An 18,205-nucleotide genomic window follows, 5' to 3' on the forward strand; every position below is an offset into this window, starting at 1 on the left:
TTGAAGTCTTTAAAAGAGGAAAATGACCTTAAGCATCTTTATTCCTCTCCTCTGTCCTTTAAAGTTGGGATGGGGTTCAGGTGGTAGGAGGTAGGGAAGAACCCTAGACTTGGAATCACATCCCACCGCCCCCATCCCTGGCACAGACACACACACACACACACACACACACACACACACACACACGAAAAACCTGAATTCACGAAGATTTAAAATGAACAGGAGACCAACTTGTCTTCTCTATCTGGAGAAATGGTCTCAAAAGGGGAGATGGGATTCTAACTCATGTGCCAGTGACAGTCCTGCATGCCTATAGAAATGTTTGTTATTTGTTGAATGTACATAAGTAATGATAGAGTTTGATTATATGGCTCATCTTCCTTTATCCTATGCAGATCGCAGAGAGTAAACTGAAAAGAACAAACACTAAGTAAAATAAGGGCCAGAAATCTGTAAATTTGGTATTAGATTAAGAAAAAGAAATGCCAGTTTTTTCTTGGACTCTTTCCTTGCAGAAGCAGTTTTCGGGACAGCTCAAGCCAATTAAAAAAAAAAATCACTTTCCCTATCTGTTTGGAGTAAGTTAACTGGCTAGTCACTAAATTAATTTTGAAACCTCTTACCTAAATGATAGTTGCTCTTGGTGTTTCTGTGTATTCTGCATTTGGTCATGTAATATGCATTATCTCTATCCTCTGAAGTTGATAAAAATTCTAAACTTAAGTGTTTTCACCCCACACCCCCACCGTCTCCAAATTTATAAGATAAAAGTTCAGGGCTTTTCTTCCAGAAGGTGTCTTAAAATGAATTCTGCATGTACTTTTTTCCAGCTGATTTCAAGAAGCCACAGTGAGGAACGCTAGGCATGGGATTTGGGCACAGGTCTTTGACATTTTAACTTTCCTCTAATGTCCCAGGTTGCTAAACTTGTTTTTTAAATAGCCTCGGATTTTTAAGAAAGCAGTGTCTCAGACCTATTTCATAATAGGGTTTAATAAGGTCAGCAGAGATACTGGTTCCAGGAATAAAATCAGAGTAGCCTGGTTTTTTGTTTTTTTTTTTTTAATTTGTAAACCACACTGGAGTTAATTTAAGACATTAATCCTTGGGTTCTGACGTCTGAGGGCAAGTTTTCTTATACAGGCTTAATGCACATCATCTTGACCAGGGAATGCTGAGAACCTTCTTCCTTGGAATGGTCATGAGAAAAGGAAATCATTATGGCTAAGTTCTTTGAACAAAAGACATTATTTATGATAGTCTACTTAGTAAATGGAAAAAAAACAGTCTTTCAAACATAAGACTTAACCAGAAGAAATCACAGCTCCATCTTTCTTTGTCTGTTTTAAGTGTAGTCTTTATTATTCATTCTGGGTGTTAGGAAATACACAAAGTATGTGATGTGTGTGTATGTGCCTTCTTCCCCACCCCTCACCGCACCCTCACCCCATCCTCATTTTTATAATTCTGGAAGCAACAGTTACATCTGATTGGTTATTTTATACACACTTTTTTTTTTTTTTTTTTTTTAAAGCTGGCATAGGGATCTAAAATATTTGGCAGTTTGAAACAGCTAATTTTAACAGAAACACCTGTTTTTCCGAATGAATGCGACTATGGTAACATGCAGATCAGGCGGAGGATTTGAAAAATGACTGCCAAAATTCTTTCTGAGCTTTGCTCAGTGAACGTAGAAGGATTTCGAGAAGAAATCCGTAAACATTTAGTAGCATTTTCACCTGGGGCTCTTCTCTGGGCTGTCTTCTGGTTAGCAGCAACTGGAAGAGGCTTTAAGGAGGGCTCTGAGTTTCCAGTGTGGGCACAGGTATTTGTGTTCCTTCCTGGCAAATTCTTGTCTTAATTTTGTGTGTGTGTGTGTGTGTGTGTGGTGAGGGGGTGGGTGTATGCAATGAATCGGTCCATTTGGACTAAGCAGGGTTTTATTTAGGGTTCTTTAGATAGGTGAGTTGTTTTCTTTGACTTCAGTGGCAGAAGGCTCTAAGATTAAACTATCTGGGTATCATAAGGAAAAAGTGTGTGATTAGTGTCTATGATTGGGGTCAGTTTAACTGTGGACCCCTTAAGGTTAAGGGCTATAGTGCCCAGCATATATGTAATTATGTTTTTTGAAATGAATCTGTATATAAGATATAGCAAGTGTGCATAAACAAGTAGTAAAATTGTTCCTGGAAATGAAAGTTAGAATGGTCATTCATTCGGCAAATATTTACTGGGAACCAACTGTGTGTGCAGCTGTGAGGGAGACATGGTTCCTCTCGGGAAGGTTGCTGTCAAGACCCAGTGCTATACTCAGACCAACCTCAGCCTGTATGTGGGACCCTCAGCGTTGGCCTCATCCTGGGCTCTACCTTTGACCTATTCCATCGGAAGCTCTTGAGGTGTGGCAATTTGTTTTATCAAGCCCTCCCAGGTGATTCTGATGGATGCCCACGTTGGAGAAGCACTGCCCTACAGGGGCTGTGGGTTTCTTTTTTATTCTTTGCCAAGTCTGAGCCCAGAGTACTTCCCTATCAGGAGGCATCAGCATTTCTGCAAATTACTTGTTTGCTCAGGTGGTTTTGTTCTCCTGGATATTTTGAGACCATTTCTCCAGATAGAAAAGACAAGTTGGTCTCCCGTCAATTTGAAATCTTTGAGAATCCAGGTTTTTCTTTTTGAGGCGGGGATGTGATTACAAGAATAGTTCTTCCCTGCCTCCCGCCAGCCTTTTGAGATGAACTGAAATCATGTAACAGTGAACTGACAAAACAGCTTTCTATGTTTTTACATGTTGTTGACTTTTATCCTGGAAGACGGAATAGCAGACACTGTAATTAAAATTCAACCCTTTAGCTCTTTGGTTGGCCGAGAAAGAACATTTTAATACTGAGTTTGTAAAATACTATGTTCTGAACCAGATGTAGTATACAGACTTATTCCAAAGCTCACTTTAAGGAAACAAGAGTCTGCAATATACTCAGGAAATACACTCTTTTTTTTTTTTTAAGACAGAGTCTCGGTCTGTCGACCAGGCTGGAGTGCAATGGCACAATCTCAGCTCACTGCAACCTCTGCCTCCCGAGTTCAAGCGATTCCCCTGCCTCAGCCTCCCAAGTAGCTGGGACTACAGGCATGAGCCACCACGCCCAGCTGATTTTTTTTGTATTTTTAGTAGAGACGGGGTTTCACCATGTTGTCCAGGATGGTCTCCATTTCTTGACCTCGTGATTCACCCACCTCGGCCTCTCAAAGTGCTGGGATTACAGGCATGAGCCACTGCCTGGCCAGGAAATTCACTCTCTAAGGCTGACCATGAACCAGGAATTAGGATGATCCTTTAGAGTCTAATTCCTCAAAAGGGTGGTCCCAGAAGCTGACATTGGCCTCACCCTGGAACCTGGTAGGTAGACAGACTGTCGCCTGCCCTGGCCCAGACCTGTCCAATCAGAGCCCTCGCTTTGACGTGACCTCCACGTGATTTCTGTCCCTTTAATAGTTGAGAAGCAGATAAAAGTGGTGGCCATGACTGAATCCTAGTTCGTTCTTTCCTGTGGGAATCTGGGCCTAGGTTTATTATGCTCACTTAGATCTCTTTGGTTGATTAAGTGCTTTCGTGTATGTTATGTAATTGAGTCCTCAGTGCCATCCTGTAGGTAGGCAGGTATTACTGCGCATATCATCTAAACATTTGTGCCTTACTTTTCCCATTGTAAAAAATTAAATATCACATAAAATATGAGACCTTGTGATGAGCTTTGAGGCCTTGCGATGACCTTTATAAGACCACTACTGGCCAGGCATGGTTGCTCATACCTGTAATCTCAGCACTTTGGGAAGTTGAGATGGGTGAATTGCTTAAGCCCAGGAGTTCAAGACTTACCTGGGCAACTTGGCAAGACCTTGTCTCTACAAAAAAACGAGTTAGCTAGGCATGGTGGCATGCACCCGTAGTCCCAGCTGCCTGGGAGGCCAGGTAGGAGGATCACTTGAGCTTGGGAAGTCGAGGCTGCAATGAGCCATCCTCTTACCACAGCATTCTAGCCTGGACGATAGAACAAGACCCTGTCCTCCTACAAAATTAAAAAAAAAGAAAGAAAGGGGAAAAAAAAGACTAGTTGTATCTTCCTCATAAAGTCAGCAAAAGTCTGATCTAAAAAAACTATGTTGAAGTCAGTTTCTCTTAATAACCTTGCCTTAACCCTTCCGGCAAGTATACTGTAACATCCTCAAGGGGGGCCCAGGTGATGAGCTTAGCTCTGTTTTCCTCTGAGAAGGGTTCTGTATAGTTTCATACCTCCTATCCCGACTGTCTAAAACACGTCAAACATTTTAGGCTCCAGGTAAGATTTGAATGCTAATTAAGATTCGTTAGCATAATTTAAAAGTGAATCCATTTACTGATTTTAAGCTTTATAGGTCATGGTTTGATTGACAAGTCTGTTTAAATGTCTAAGGTAACAGGTATGGAGATTTTGCTGAAGTAGACAGATGGAATGTTTTAAATCCAGTATTTCAGGAAGGGAAATATATGTGCTATGCATTCAAGTTTAATGAGCATACTGACCTGAAAAACTGCTGAAATTATAGTACATCATCTATACTTTAATAGCTTCTGATGTTGTTCTAATTTTACCCAGTATTAGATGGTACTCTAGATGTTGTTTAAGTGAAAAATCATTGATTAGTTACCGTGGTTATATTACCAACTTTTTAAGAGACAAACATTGATGATATACCTCCAGAAAGTGGAGGTTATTGTAGGAAACCCAGGTCCATTTAGTGTTCACTGGAACACTAACACCCTTTCAGTTTAACTTTCCTCGTTTTGATGACCATCAGCTTCCTGTGCTAAAATTAACTGCCAGGTCATTCTAGCATCTTAGAATTTTGGGTTAATGATTTTTCTAAATGTTTACTTGGCAGCTGGGTTTTAATTAAACATTCCTTCTCATGCAGGTTCCATGATAAAGATTTTTTTTTTTTTTTGAGACGGAGTTTCGCTCTTGTTACCCAGGCTGGAGTGCAATGGTGCGATCTCAGCTTACCGCAACCTCTGCCTCCTGGATTCAGGCAATTCTCCTGCCTCAGCCTCCTGAGTAGCTGGGATTACAGGCACGCACCACCATGCCCAGCTAATTTTTTGTATTTTTAGTAGAGACGGGGTTTCACCATGTTGACCAGGATAGTCTCGATCTCTTGACCTCGTGATCCACCTGCCTCGGCCTCCCAAAGTGCTGGGATTACAGGCTTGAGCCACCGCACCCGGCCTCATAAAGATATTTCTAAAAACATAAGCATGTTTCTACTTACCACTTCAAATTTGATTTTTAAGGTATATGGGCATTTTGTGTTTGAAATGCAAAGGAAAGCTGTCCTAAAACTGACACAAATAAATCACCTGATATTTTAGCTGTCTTCACGATGGAATCATACTACTCCAGAGCAATTTCTGTTATACTGTTTCTTTAAATGGTTCTGCTGAGATCATTATGTAAGTGTGGCTGTGACGAAGGAGAGCCCCGTGAAGATCGCTTTATATTTGCTTTGGCTCAGCAGCAATGATAAATCAGAATGAAATAGGAGTTTTTCCACCTGGATTATCCACATAACTAAAGTGGATTGGTAAACTCAACTGAATAGATATGAAATAATTTTTAAAAATGCATCCTTTTTCTTTCTTTTTTTTTTTTGGAGACAGTTTTGCTCTGTCACCCAGGCTGGTGTGCAGTGGCGTGATCTTGGCTCACTGCAACCTCCATCTCCCAGATTCAAGCAATTCTCGTGCCTGAGCCTGCCGAGTAGCTGGGATTAATTCTTGTATTTTCAGTAGAGATGGGGTTTCACCATGTTGGGCAAGCTAGTCTCGAACTGCTGACCTCACGTGATCCTCCTGCCTTGGCCTCCCAAAGTACTAGGATTACAGGCATGAACCACTGTATCTAGCTGAAGATATATCCTTATAGATGTCTCAAGTGTTCCATCTCTCTCGTTCTGAAGCTCAAGCAAAGCTTCTTGCCCACGAAGGTTCGTAGAAAAACGCAATTCTTGAGTTCACTGGGACTTTTTGCTTCATCCTGGGCAGCCACAAAACATCTTCTAGATTCACATTAATAATAAATGAGTGCATTAGCCCATCGTCACATAGGGGCAAGTTGCTGGTAATGATATTATGCCATTCATTAATTAGTTGGGTCTAGAATAGTGTCAGATTTAGCAAGGCTGATGGTAAAAATTTCTGATTTAGCAGACATTTATTACTGGGGCAGTATTAGTCATGTTCTCTGTATTAAAATATTACCTTACTTAAGGAGTTACTCCAAGTCATACAACTACTAACTGTTAGAAGCAATCCTGAAATAGAAACAACCCTAGAAACCCTGTCCCTTGTTTTCCTCAACAAAATCGATTTGAGATGCCATTTGTCAGGCTTAAGACATTTTCCAAGTGCACCATCCTTTTGTGTTACATTTACGTAACTGGAGAAAACAGAGGTCTAAGAAAGCGTAGCATTGAGTGCTCATTGTTCAGGTGACTGGGGAGTAGTATCTACGCATTGCCATGATACACCAGAGCTGCTTTGCTGAAGGGGTGATAAGTGGTTTAGGTTTGACAGTATCACGGGTGTTGATTCTTTTCCAGGTATATGAGGATTATTCTGGGTATATGAGAATTATTATATATAGCATTTAAAGCTACGAGGAAAAGGTTTGCTGTTGTTCTGTTTTTTGAGACAGAATTTCGCTCTGTCGCTCAGGCTGGAGTGCAATGGTGCAATTTTGGCTGACTGCAACCTCCGCCTCCCAGGTTCAAGCTATTCTCCCAGCATCAACTCCTGCAAGTAACTGAAATTACAGGCACCTGCCACCATGTCGGCTAATCTTTGTATTTTTAGTAGAGATGGGGTTTCCCCATGTTGGCCAGGCTGTGCTTGAACTCCCGACCTTGTGATCCGCCCACCTTGGCCTCCCAAAGTGCTGGGATTACAGGCGTGACCCACCGCGCCCGGCTGCTCATTAAATTGAGGTGGTGTAGATGCAGAGTGTGAGGCTGTTCCTGGACGAGGTCTGTACTGTAGGAAGCAGAATAGCTTTCCCTGGTCCCCGCTTCACTGAAGTGGCTAGCCTGGCCTTGGATCAGCAGCCCTGCGTGGGGCCAGTGGGCACAGCTTACTTGCAGAAGAGTCCTGAGCCTGGCTGCCTGCCATTGTTGTGGGTCACCAAGAACTGAACTGGGCTCCTGAAGATGCACCTGACCGGGAGAGTGCACCAGTCTAGCTGATGGACAAGGAGCTTTTCAAGGCAATCAGCTTGTCTTTTTCTTTCTTTCTTTTTTTTTTTTTTGAGACGGAGTTTCGCTCTTGTTACCCAGGCTGGAGTGCAATGGCACGATCTCGGCTCACCGCAACCTCTGCCTCCTGGGTTCAGGCAATTCTCCTGCCTCAGCCTCCTGAGTAGCTGGGATTACAGGCACGTGCCACCATGCCAAGCTAATTTTTGGTATTTTTAGTAGAGACGGGGTTTCACCGTGTTGACCAGGATGGTCTCGATCTCCTGACCTTGTGATCCACCCGCCTCATCCTCCCAAAGTGCTGGGATTACAGGCGTGAGCCACCGCGCCCGTCTCAGCTTGTCTTTTTCATCTGTTTTCCATAGAAGGTGACTAGGATGCTAAATTGTTTGTTTAATGAAAGAAAAAGAATTGCTGGCAGTTTTTAAACTCCTGATAAATATGCTAGAAACTTTACATCGTGTCTCTCAGGCGGTAAAGCAAGCCCTTTGAGGTATGAAGAGTCATTGTCATTTTACAGACAAGGATGATGAATTGAAACCACTTGCCCAGGATCAAAAAACCAGTAAGTCGGGGGATAAAGGTAAGAATCAAGGTTGTGTGACAGAGACAGCATTCTTAGTCACTTGGCTACAGCGAATGAATGATTTTTAGGATATAATCCCTCTGTCCATTGAGGTGAAATACTCCTCAACTCTGTTAATTTTTTAACCTTCCCAAAGACTGTTAACTGTGGGTTTCTTCCTAAGCCTCGCTTAAGTCTTTGGGCCGAGCTCCTGGGCCATTCGTGGAGGGCCCTGGCCTTGTAAAGACTCGGGCAGTTGATTCCATGGACAGATGGCTTTCCACCTGCTGCATGATCCTGGTACCCTAAGGGATGCTTGAAGATCAACCTCTGGCTTGTAAAGTAACCTCCAAGTAACTTCCACTTGGATTTCTAAAATGCAAATGCCTTTGCTGTTCACCTACTTTCAGCACTTCTGTGGTTCTTCCATGGACTTTAGCATAAAAGGCAAACTCCTCACTGAGGCATTTCTAGCAGGTCTCACCTCTCACAGTTTTCCTGTAATTGTACTTTCAGAGGTCCTTCCAGTGTCATGCTGTCTTCTTGCCTCTGAGATGTTGCACAAGCTGTCTCTTGGAACACTCACCCTCCATCCTGCTGCTTCTTCACCCACTTCCCCGGTCCTCAGGCTGGGTGGCACCCTCTCCTGCAGGTCCCTGTAGTACCCTGCACTTTCCCCATAATTTACTGTAATTCTCTGTTTACCTATCCGTGTTCCCAGTATGGATCATCATCATGTGGCGGCATTATCTTCTTGTCTTGCATGATCAATGCAGTTGCCTAACACCCGGGAGGCTCTCAGTAAACATTTCTGCATGAACAAATGTGGCGTTTATAAGTCAGGTCAAGCTTTTAGAGATGAAAGGTCCCAAGAGTAAAATAGTTCATTAACCTTTTCCTTTGGTTAGATTCCCTCTAGTCAGTTACCAAGTTCTTTCACATTCTCCTTTCTCATTCCTTTGGCATCCGTTTCTTCCCCCCAGCTGCACAGCCAGCATCCTAGCCCGGGCCCTCCACTAACCCTCACCTGAACAGTGCTGCTCAATGAGTCCCCGGCTGCAGCGTGGATGACCTGGCCAAATTAGGCATGTTTTCATCACCTCCTCCCATCAGCTGTGTCTTTTGTGTAGTAAATCTAGGCCCTACACCGCAACTTTACGTAGCCTGTTTATTGAGTACCGACAGGATGGCACTGGACTGGTTCCACAGGGAATAGAACCAGGTCCTTATCAGGCCGTGGCACTCACCTCCCACCGCCGCCCCCCAAGCCCAAGCCTCTGTTCCAGCGTGATGGGTGGAGCTCAGGCCTTTTCCTGTGCTGTTCCTATTCCTCCGTCTGTGCCTTTGCTTTTGTTAGCCTCTTTATGTAAAATGTCTTGCTCATCCTAAACATGTGGTAACCCTTTGAGCCTAGATTACTTCAGAGGCTAGGATTTTCCATCTGTGCTCCACAACAGGGCGGCCCTGGCATGTCTGGTCCTTCGTGGACCTTCCAGAGATCTGATGGCTCCAAGGCCCTGGATGGCCCCAATTCTCTTCCCTCGACTGGTCTGGGCATCCCAGGCCCTTGCGTCAGTTTGAGCTCTGAGCTGGAGGACTGGTTGCCAACCCGGTGATAATTCTCGCCCCTCTCCTCGGGGTGGTATTAGGTCCAGCGGGGGCCAGGAAACAAAATGCCACCTCGAGAAGGGAGTCTTCCCACAAACGAACTTAGAACCGTATTCCCCGGGGAGCCCTTGAAATCAGCGTGAGAACTGACAGAGGGAGTGAGTCCTGGCTTTGAGTCCCATAATTGTTATAATACAGAAATTACTCATGACTTTCCATAATCAAGTTTTGGTTATAATAGCATGCTTAAGCTGCGCTCTGGGGTGAGCAGTGCCCACTGGCAATCTCTGCCTACTTCTTTGCTTTCCAGGACCAGGTTCCTGTGAATGGAGGAAGGAAGCTAAAGCCTTAGGGAAGAAAAAGGAATCCTGTGCCAAAGCCCACCAGGGAATGCAGGGGGACCCTCAGGGTCAGCAGCAAACTGGCATTTGGGCCTTGGGACAAATTGGAATTTCCAATGTGCAACTATCCATTTGAATCATTTCCTCAATTATTTTTTATTTTTTGCATTTTATCGTCAACACTCTCTGGAAATAAAATATTGTGGCTATCTTACCTAAATTAAAGGGGTTGTTTAAAACAAAGGTATTATATCTATTGAATTATTTAACTTCGTCCTTCCACACCTGACCTGCTCCCAGCCCAGCATTGCCAACCACTAGGGCTGAAATTCTGGTTTCAGTGGAGTAATGAGCAGATAGAGTTACCATGGTCAGTGGCCACTGATGATTTCCATGAGACGTGAAATGAGTTGCTCCTGTCGCCTTTCTGGTGGCGCCGATTGTGATGTGGATCATAAGCACATTGGACGGGGGTAGGAGGCGCTGGGGCACAGCTGGAAGTCTTGCACTTAACCACAAGCTGAGTGGCTGCAGTGGGGGTCCTGGTGTGATGGTCACCAAATGACCCAGCCTCTGTCAGACTGTGATTTCCAGCTTTGAAAGGAATTCTGTGAGGACTCAGTGAAAGGAATAATGACTTTAGCGATCCAGCTTCGAGCACATGCAAAAGCTTGCCCGGGGAATACAATCTAGGCTCCTGTTCTCCCAGCACAAGGAGGAACCGCAGCTCAGTATGAAAGGGCGATTGTGAGAGGTGAATATCTGTGCTTTCTGTCTGTGGACCTCTCTGCCCTCTCCCCAAACAATCCCCAAATATGTCTTATCCTAGGATGCCTGCACTCTAATCCCTGAGATTAGCTCTTAGCAGCTGAAGGCAGGCTCACCACCCTTCTCAGAATAGTCCAGCCTTTAGTTTCCCCAAGGGAAGCCCATTCTCAGCTCAGTGTCTTGTTTCCCATCGTGCTGGTCCACTGCCAGGCTGGATATATCTGAGCCATTCAGCTTGCAGCTCCTGGCAACCTGCTCCGGACCAGGCATCGGTGGGATACATGTACGACCTACTCTCATGCGCAAAGAGGAATTAATGGAATTACTGCCCATAGAGTAATTAATGGAGTTACTGCCCATAGAGGAATTAATGGAGTTACTGCCCATGCGCAAAGAGGAATTAATGGAGTTACTGCCCATAACTTGCTCTTCAGTAGCAATCGCTGAAACCTTCAAATCCCGTAAGGCTCAGAGGAATAAATCTGAGGTAGTGCTTATTAGGGCAAAACATACTGGAACAGAAATCTGGACTCGGTACCCTTTGAATCACTCATCTGGCCTCTCTGTGCCCTTTATTGTCATGATCCTGTCTGTAAGCACCAATTTCAAGACTTGCCCAAGAGGGAAGATGTCATACTTGGCTCCCAGACAATCCATCCAACTCATAACTGAAACTGACAAAAAAAAAAAAAAAAAATTATTGAGATTGTACTTGATGACTTGTTCCCTGGGAGGGAAGTTCTCCATCCCTTTAGCATTGTGATGGGGTCATCCTGGGGAGACCGTGGTGGGTTACACAGGGTGTGACTTCCGTCTGTATAAATAGGCCTTACTTATGAATGTTGGTAACAACATGTTCTGGCTTATTCTTTTCAGTACTAAAGATTGAGGAAGTATGTGAATTCTTCTATAGACATGAAGCTTTGAGGCCTGTTTGGAACTGGGGGACGTGGGAAGAGTAGAATTTGTGAGTTGCAGCAATTTGGTGCTGAAAGTTACAGCAGTGCTTCGTGCTTAGAGGTTTCCACTTCTGGTACTATTTGGAAGCCTTTGGGTATTACATAATGTCCTGGGGAATAGGGAGTTGGCCTTAATTGTCACCTAGTTCAGTGGTTCCAAGATATTGGCTGAGGACCAGAGCCTATGTGTGTCAAAGATTTCATCAATCTGAGCAAAACGGAAAAAAGAGGATCGTGACATGTAAAGTTTCTAATAGTTCTATCATGGACTTTTCTTTATTCAGAGGTTGTATCATTTCTTAGTCTTTGTTGTTAAAAGCTCATTTCATGAATGTAATAGTGTTAGTTTTAATTTTAGAAACTATTCTTGCATTGCAAAATTATCAACCTTATTTTAATGCTTCCACTATTAAAAAAAAAAAAATCACTGTGTTCAGAAATCGTCAAGTCTGAGAACTACTGACCTTGATTACCCATGAATGAATTTTTTGTGTTTGTTTCTAAGAGACAAGATCTTGTTCTGTCCCCGAGGCTGGAGTGCAGTTGTATAATGACAGCTCACTGTAACCTCAAACTCCTGAGCTCAAGCAATCCTCCCACCTCAGTCTCCCAAGTAGTTGGGACTACAGGCATGTGCCACCATGCCTGACTAATTTTTATATTGTTTTGTTTTTGTAGAGGCAGGGTCTCACTTTGTTGTCCAGGACCAGGCTGGTCTTGAACTCCTGGCTTCAAGCAATCCTCCTTCCTTGATCTTCCAAGGTGCTGGGATTACAGATATGAGCCACTGAGCCTGGCCCCATGAAAATACTTTGAGTCTTAGGGTTTCTCCCTGCCCCCAATATACGTTTGAGTTAGTGCAAACATTTTTTAAAAAGTGCTTGTGAAAATATTTCCAAAGGTGAATCCAAGCAAAGAAGCATTTCTGAAGAGTGGGGAAATCCCTGTCACAACAAAACTACTACCTCATTTTGTTAATAAATTCATCTTCAATTTAACCAGCTCGAGGAAATAGGACTGTATAGAAAGTCCAGGCCACTGGTTCTCAGACTTGACTGTCCATCAAAATCACCTGGAGAGCTTATTAAACACAAGTTGTGGGGCCTGAAACTTTGCACTTCAAATACGTTCCAAGTGATGCTGAGGCTGCTGGATAGGACCACACTTTAAGAGCCAATGGAGTAGGCCACTGATTCTCAACCTTGGCTGCACAATGGATTCACTTGAGTTAAAAAAAAAAAAAATACCAATGCCTGGATCCCATCCCCAGATATTTGAACACCAGAGTTCTTAAGAGCGCCTCAAATGATTATCGTAAGTGGCAGAGTTTGAGAATCACTGGACCCTAGTGACTTCAGCACAAAAGTTGATTTCTCATTCCAGTGTAGTATGGGGAAGAGAAGGGAGAGAGACTTGGTCCACACAATCACCCAAGTACCCAGGCTGGCGGAGTTGATGCCATCTGGAATTCATGACCTTTGTGGCCGCAGCAAGGAAAAATATAGCCTGCTGGTTCTTCAGTGATTCCACTCAGAAGTGACTTGGAAGCGACCTGTGTCACAGCTAACTGGTCAGAAACAGTCATGTACCCTAGCTGCTAGGTAACTGGGAATTTAAAGAAGCATGTGGCATTTGGGATCAGTAAATTTCTCTGCCTCAATGACATTTCCCTCATATAGTGCGATCTTCCATGGGCCTTGTCTTAGACTACTTATATGTTGCTAGGAGGGAATACCTGAGGCTGGGTGATTTATAAAGAAAAGAGGTTTGTTTGGCTTATGGCTCTACAGGATGTACCTGAAGCCTGGCACCAGGGGAAGGTGAAGGAGAGCCAGTATGTGCAGAGATCACATGGCGAGAGGGCGAGTGAGAGAATGGGAAGATGCCAGGTTCTTTCTAACAACCAGCTATTGAGGGAACTAATGGAGTGAGAACTCACTCATTTCCCTCTTCCAGGGAGGGCATTAATCTATTCATGGGGGAATCCAGCCCCCTGACCCAAATATCTCCCATTAGGCCCTCCTTCAACATTGGGAATCAAGATTCAACATGAGATTTGGAGGGATAGACATCCAAACTACAGCAGACCCGATGCAGTGTCCTTCTGAAAGATGGCTTCTCAGTTTTTGCTTTTGCAGTGACCTTTTTCTGTCATAAAAATGCTTACCCATTGCAGACAATTAAAAAAAAAAAAAACTAAAAATATCTCAATAACACACCTCTACTGGGAGATGACCACTCTTAATTTCAGGTGTATGTCCTTCCAGTAATTTTTTTCTATTCTATATGTGTTCTTTAACATGGTTAATTGCTTAGTTTTTTTTTTTGTTTGTTTGTTTTTTTTTTTTTTTTTGTAACCTGCTTTTTTTGTTTGTTTTGAGGCAGAGTTTCACTCTTGTCACCCAGGCCGGAGTGTGGTGGTGCGATCTCAGCTCACTGCAACCTCTACCTCCCGGGTTCAAGTGATTCTCCTGCCTCAGCCTCCCAAGTAGCTGGGGTTACAGGTGCTCACCACCATGCCCAGCTAATTTTGTATTTTTAGTAGAGATGCGGTTTCTGCGTGTCAGACAGGCTTGTCTTGAACTCCTGACCTCAGGCAATCTGCCTGCCTTGGCCTCCCAAAGTGCTGGGATTACAGGTATCCGCCACCACGCCCGGCTGTAACCTGCTTATTTTGCTTAGCATTTTCCCATTTTCTTAAAATTAAGCGAATTGAAGTGTTATTAAAACACTATTTCAATTTTACTGCATGGGTATACTACAATTTAATCGGTCATTTCCTCCTAGTTAGAAATTTTGGTTTTTGTTTTGTCAACAGTTTACTACTATAAGTAGTAGTTGCATGAACATCTTTATGAACAAACCCCTCCCATATTTCTGATCATTTATTTGGACACGTGAGCAGCCTTGTTTTGAGTTATCTGTTACTGTATAGCAGGCGTCCCCAAACTTTTTACACAGGGGGCCAGTTCACTGTCCCTCAGACTGTCGGAGGGCCGTCATATACTGTGCTCCTCTCACTGACCACCAATGAAAGAGGTGCCCCTTCCTGAAGTGCGGCGGGGGGGGGGGGGGGCGGATAAATGGCCTCAGGGGACCGCATGCGGCTGCGGACCGTAGTTTGGGGACGCCTGCTGTATAGCAACTGTGTCTATATTTAGTAATGCATATTTAGGAAGTATTAATATTGTAGAAGGCATTGATGGAGAAATGACTGATGATTGAACTTGGTACTTGCCTTCTCTAGTAGCTCAGAGTCTAGACGGGGAATAAGATGGAAACACAAATAGCCCTAATCCCAAGGAGAAAAAGACCTAATGTTATCTCTTCAAGTGGTTTTCCCAAAGCCGTCCTGTCTGTGGTACACACGCTCCTAGAACAGTAAGTCAGTGCTCTCTGGCAATCAGTGGCTAAGAGCTCTAGCTGGGGCTCATCTCTACTTCCCTGCGTAACCTTCAACAAGCTTCCGTCTCTAGGCCTCCGTTTCCTCATCTTTTTTTTCTGAGAGGGAGTTTCGCTCTTGTTACCCAGGCTGCAGTGCAATGGCGCGATCTCGGCTCACCGTAACCTCCGCCTCCTGGGTTCAAGCAATTCTCCTGCCTCAGCCTCCTGAGTAGCTGGGATTAGAGGCACGCACCACCATGCCCAGCTAATTTTTTGTATTTTTAGTAGAGACGGGGTTTCACCGTATTGACGAGGATGGTCTCGATCTCTTGACCTCATGATCCACCTGCCTCAGCCTCCCAAAGTGCTGGGATTACAGGCGTGAGCCACCGCATTTCCTCATCTTTAAATGAGGGCATTAGACTAGGTCATTTGTGGTGGGGCCTTTCTGTGCCCCCTAAATAGTTGAAGGGTGTGAGTCAGCATGACTGCGTACTTTCCTTTTTTAGGTGTCTAATTATGTCTAGCAATCTGGGACAGGTTCTTTAGGGACTTGCTGGAAGGTACTGGGGTGGCCCAGGGTCCATTTCTGCCATGGGACTCTAGGATGACATCTTTGCACAAACCAAATTAGTAATGAAAGAACAGGGTCTAGGCTTCTAGGCAACAAGGAGCTGAGAAAGTGCTCTTAAAAGAAGGAGCTTTAAATGAGGGGCAGTTTTTTGACATTGGAAGTCAATATTAACACTAACAATAATCACCAGCTATGCTCGAGATACCTCCAAACCCATTACATACATTATTTCATTTAAAACGTCTGAAACTCTGGAAGATAAGTGTTTTTATCTCCATTTTACAAATGGTGACCTTGAAGCTCAAAGAGGAGACATGAACTCCTTGTGGGTGTTGTCCTAGGGAAAGTCAGCTCATCGCCAGAATTGCAAAGAAAACCAAAAAAAGCGAGTTCTTTTAAAATAATTTTTAGTTACTTTCTCTTTTTTCCTTTTTAAAATTATTTAAATTTACTCCTTATTTATTTTTTGACCTTTTTCCCCCTTTTTTATTGTTTTATTTTTATGCTATATTTTACCTGGTACCATCCCGACTGAATAAAAAGCAAATTCTTATTTTTTGAGTCTAAAAGCTGAGGTCAAGGTCTAATGAGGGCAGTTTCTGGGATTTCCTTAGAAGGATAATTATAATAATAAGTGCTATAATCTTAGATGCTGTGTTTATAAAGGACCAGCCCTCCTTCCCCATCTCTCCCAAGACTCCAGCACACTCTTCCTTCTGATGCAAACGTTCATCTTTCTCCCCTTAAGTTTTCTGTTTTCATAAGGATGCTTTAGGATGAGCCCGATCAGGCCTTCCCTCACATAACAGTTGGTAAAAGCTGGTAGTTTGGAGCCTCAAGTGCATTTTGCCTGTGGAAAATGGACTAGAGCTGCTGCTTAGAATTTCAGGCAACCCCCATGTCTTTATTCGCCAAAATGTGGCCCGGCGGCAGGTAGAATCTCTTCCCTGTGTTGGCAGCAAAAGACTGGAAATGGAAATGGCCAGTTTGCAGAGAGGAACAGTGACTCTTGCCAGGCCTCTGAGATGGGAAGTGGGAGGATTTGTCTTCAGCATCATCTTCCTTGCAATTTCATATCTTTTGCCCCAAGCTTTCCTGGTAATAACTGACACCTATATGATACTTGATATGTTCCAGGTGCATTTCCAAGCACTTACAATTGTTCCTAGGTATCCGTAGGAGATTGATTCCAGGACCCCCTTGGATACTAACGTCCCTGCATGCTCAACTCCCTGATGTAAGATGGTGTTGTATTTGCATATAACCTGTGCACATCCTCCTGTACAATTTATTATTCCCATTTTGAGATGGGGTCTTTCTCCATCACTCAGGCTGGAGTACAGTGGCACGATCATGGCTCACTGTAGCCTCAACCTCGAGGGACTCAGGTGATCCTCCGGGCTACAGGAGTGGGCTGCCACGTGGGGCTAACTTTTGTAGATTTCAGGTTAATTTTGCAGATTGCTAATTTGCCACCAGCATGTGAATGACTCATACACATACTCTTCGTCTTCACAGATTAGGTTCTATTTTTTTGTTGTTGGTGTTTCACCATGTCACCCAGGATGGTCTTGAACTTGTGGGCTCAAGCCATCTGCCCGCCTTGGCCTCCAAAAGTGCTGGAATTATAGGCGTGAGCCACTGTACCCAGTGCTGTATACTTTAAATCATATCTAGATTACTTATAATACCTACTACAATGTAAATGTTATGTGACTGTTAGTATTGTTTAGAGAATAATGACAATATAAAAAAGTCTATCTACTTGTTCAGTTCAAACATCAGACATAATTTTTTCTTTTTTTTTTTTTTTAGACGGAGTCTTGCTCTGTCGCCCAGGCTGGAGTGTAGTGGTGAATCTTGGCTTACTGCAACCTCTACCTCCTGGGTTCAAGGGATTCTCCTGCCTCAGCCACCTGATAGCTAGGACTACAGGCATGCGCCATCATGCCTGGCTAATTTTTGTATTTGTAATGGAGACAGGGTTTTACCATGTTGCCTAGGCTGGTCTCGAACTTCTGACCTCAAGCGATCCGCCTGCCTTGGCTTCCAATAGTGATGGGATTACAGGTGTGAGCCACCACACCCGACCCAGACATCATTTTTTTCATTCAAATATTTTTGATCTGCAGTTGGTTGAACTCACAGATGTGGAACTCACAGATACAGAGGGCTGACTGTATACATAAACTCATTTAATCCTCATGATAACACTAGGATTATCATCTCCATCTCATAATAAGGAAACGGAGGTCCAGAGAGGTCAAGTAGCTTTTTTAAGACCATAGATGGTAAGTGATAGAAATGGGATTTGAACTGGGCCTTATGGTTCCAGAGTCCATGCTCTTAAGGATATTGCTACTTGAAGTCTTTCAGTGGAAGCCCTGTCTGGCCTAACCCTCTGAGTGATCTGTGCTCCTGAGTTAACTATATCCTCCAACTTCCAATAAAAAACCCTAAGTCCCTTGTAGTAGCAGATTGCTAATTTACCACCAGCATGTGAATGACTCACATGGTCTTCATCTTCACACATGGGCTTCTAATTTTAAGAGGATGCGTAGGAATGCAATAGATTGGTAGAATTTTAGATAATGAGACAATATGAAGTGAGAGATGTTTAGGAGTAGATCAACCCCATTGTGGAGTCCACCTCCACAGCCACTTCTGCTAAACTGATCTTGCGTTTGATGACATCTTTTTTTTTTTTTGAGACGGAGTT

This window comes from Saimiri boliviensis, chromosome 5 (assembly GCF_048565385.1).
Source record: "Saimiri boliviensis isolate mSaiBol1 chromosome 5, mSaiBol1.pri, whole genome shotgun sequence".
Classification (NCBI taxonomy): domain Eukaryota; kingdom Metazoa; phylum Chordata; class Mammalia; order Primates; family Cebidae; genus Saimiri; species Saimiri boliviensis.